Source organism: Geospiza fortis, unplaced genomic scaffold (genome assembly GCF_000277835.1).
Source record: "Geospiza fortis unplaced genomic scaffold, GeoFor_1.0 scaffold275, whole genome shotgun sequence".
Lineage (NCBI taxonomy): Eukaryota > Metazoa > Chordata > Aves > Passeriformes > Thraupidae > Geospiza > Geospiza fortis.
This window is the reverse complement of record NW_005054341.1, coordinates 825,894-829,292: the sequence shown is the minus strand read 5'-3', so window position 1 is coordinate 829,292 and position 3,399 is coordinate 825,894.

Sequence of the window (3,399 nt, the reverse complement as noted above, 5' to 3'; positions counted from 1 at the left end):
CTCCTACCCCAAAGGGGCTCTGTTTTTCCTGAGCAATTGATGATGAGTGCTGGTTTTGCATAGGACAGGCAAAGTGACTGCTGAGGGGTGAGAAAAACAAACAAGTTGAACCTCTGCAACAGGGTTTAGGCCAGGCAGTTATTATTATTTTTCCCCATCCATTATATGTCATTGTGATTCCCAGATCTGCTTTTTGCACAGGAGTGTTGAAGCACGCGCTGTGAGCCCCATGGAGTTTCTTTTCCTCATACAGACTGGGAGATTTTCTGTGATGTGAACTTGAAATCTTGGCAGAAAACATCATCACAAGCTTTAGCAATTCAGAAAGGGTAATTTCCATTCTAGCCAGCTGATAATGCCCTGCTTGCATTCCCCTGCCTTTGAGATAAGGGAAGGGAAGGTGTTGGGATGGAATCTGAGCAGCATTACATCTTCTGAGATAGATACCAAAATCTTCCTGATGCCATGGGTTGAACTGCATGATGGCAATGTAAGAAGTGTAAATGCCCTGTGCATTTCCATGGTGACTGTAGCTCCTAGGCTATACACAGGGTACCAAGAAATTTGTAATCAGTTTAAACTTCCAACAAATACCTACTTCTAACACACTGCCAACTGTCAAACAATGAATGCAGCTTTTTGATGTTAATGCATTTTAGACTGCTGGAGCAATTGGCAAAGATCACCTTAGCTTTGTCTGAAATTTTAGGCCAGCAGTGTGGGTCACTCTTGTTTTCTCAGAAATCATCCAGAAAACCGGCAAATTATAATGTCACTTTTCTAATTTTAGATTTTAAAGTAACATCTATGTTCCTCACAGCTTATTAGTTTTTAATATATCTGTGTATTTTGAAAAAGGTCCTAATAAATCATGTCCAGACTTTATTAAAGTTTGGTTTGCACTAAAGTACCTGACCATAGCAGGGATTATTTCAAACACGCAGGGATTTAGAAGTTATTACAAAAATATGATCTTGACCTTTCATTGCATTTTATGAGTGCAAAGTCCGGGCCTGTGTCAGAGTTTGGAAACAGACAACTGTGTCCTCAGGATGCGGTCACAGAGCAGCTGATAGTTGTAGCTTGCTTTATTTTTGTTTGAAGGTACTACATTGTGTTCTTTCCAAAACCTTTCCTTGCACTGAGAAAGGAAAGACTGCTGATATTAATGCAGTTTGGAAGTTTGTTTTCATGGTATTTGTAGTTAATAATTCACTCTCAGGATCTTGCAGTTGTTTTATGTCCTTGGATCCCTTCCTGAGCTCCTGCATTTGTAATTGGAGTGATGCTCACTTAGAATTGTTTGGTGTTTATCCATACTCCCACCTGAACTCTTCCTAGAATTTTAATTTCAAACATTTATTCCTGCCTTCCTATCACATTACAGTACAGAAACCACTTCTGCTTGAGGTCTTTTAGAGCACAATGCTCCAGAATGAAGCTAAAAAGAAGAAGCTGAAGTTCTAAATGTCAAAATCACCCATGATTTGAAATTCAAATAATTTGCACAAACACTTTGCACAGGTGTACCTAAAAGTGAGAAACACTACTGACTGACTTAAGATGTGTTACCTGTCAGCAGCAGATTAAACAACAGTAGAAATTAAGTATGGTATTAATTACCCAAACACCATACTGAAAACTTGGTTTTTCAATGAATCTGACAAATCCCATTCCTTCAGGCTGTAATTTGCTGCTCTAGTGATACAAGGTGTCAGAGTTTACAAAACTGTGAGGAGAGACTCTGGGCCTCAGTAAATCAGGAAATACTTGTGAAGTTTTGCAAGTGCTACATGTTTGTTTGTTTGTTTGTTTTATTATTCCATGAGGTAGCCTTTGTTTTAACACTGCCTTCCGCTGAAAGCCACAGAGTGAAGTAATTAAACTTAATAAAAGTGACTGCTGGTTAAATCCAGACACGCTGTATACATCCATCACATGCTATAGCAATTCAGAAAGGATCTTGGCAGTGATTACACAAACCATTGTTTCCATCAGAGTCCAATTTGCTCTCTATTGCTACCTGGGGATGAGATGGCTTCCAGGAAATGGGACACTTGATATTATGCTAAATAAATCTTGAGCACCTCTAAGACTTCTGCATGACTAAAGGTAAAAATGTAGCATCTTCCACGGTTTTAGACAGCTCAATATTTTGCATGGTTGGTGTTACTGGAATAGGACAAAACAGGGAAGGTTCTGGGGAGTGGTTCCTCATCACATGCTCACAGGAAAGGAAGTTCACTTGACAGATCTAAAGCAAAATCTTACTGTTGGATGCATACTGACTGATATGTGTAAATGAACATCATTGTCATTTACTGTCTTTTGATGAGTCAGATTGCTGAATTCTCTGTACAACTCACAGTATTGTGAGCATTTTCCCTCCTGAAATAATCCCTTGGGGAGATCTGTGCCTTTCCCTTTTCCTCTCACCTTTGCTGTTACAAAACTGAGAATATGAACGCCAAATTTCCTATCACCAGAAGGAAAGAATAGTAAATACAGCTTTACTTATTCCATGAAGTTTAGTTTTCTATGTCTGGTTTATTATTTTTTAACACTTAAGTTTTTAGTAACATCCAGTTCTGATAGCTCTGCATTTTAGCTCACTATTGAAGTCACACCTTTTTCTAGGAGTATGTATAGATTCTCTAGTTGTTGCTTTAGGAGTTGTTTGGAAAATGAGTAAGATGTTACTTTTTCTTTGGACACTTCGGTGTTGCAATTGCAGCGTTATTTTTGTTTTTCCAGGCATTTCAAGTGACACCTATTTGAAGGCTCATTTTGGTCAGCAGGTGAAATTAATAAAGCTGGTTCACAATGGTGGCACACAAGGACTGATCCCAGGGTGTGATGAGTCCAGATGACTTGGGTGATCAATTCAAAAGGGAAACTGTGCTCCAGTGGCTCTGTATTGCTGCTGAGCAGAGAAATAATTTACCTTCTTGGGCCTAGAAGTGTCTGTAATTTAGAAGTTTGTGACGAACTAGACCTGAGTGAATCATCTGAGAAGCTTTCCATAATGGCTTGATTTAAATGTATTTCTAATAGAACAGAGTTTTGGTACGCTGTTGGAAATAGACCAGAATAAGTTTATTTACAAAACCAGCATATCTTTTCTGCACCATTCACTTCTCATAAAGGCAAAAGCTGTCCCCCTCAAAAAGGATGGGTGGTCAGCACTTAGTCAAAAAATGAGTTTTCAAATGAGTCAGAAGGCTGGGGAAAACTCTAGATATGGACAAACTAGGAAGCCATTAGGACAAGAAGAAAAATATGTGAGGAAGCTGGGGGATGGTGTTTGAGCCCCGTGTTTTATCCTAGGAATTCCCCTTGTCAGAAACAGTGGCTGTCACCAGAGGTGTGAGTGAGGTGCAGCTGGAACCTGGAGGCAGG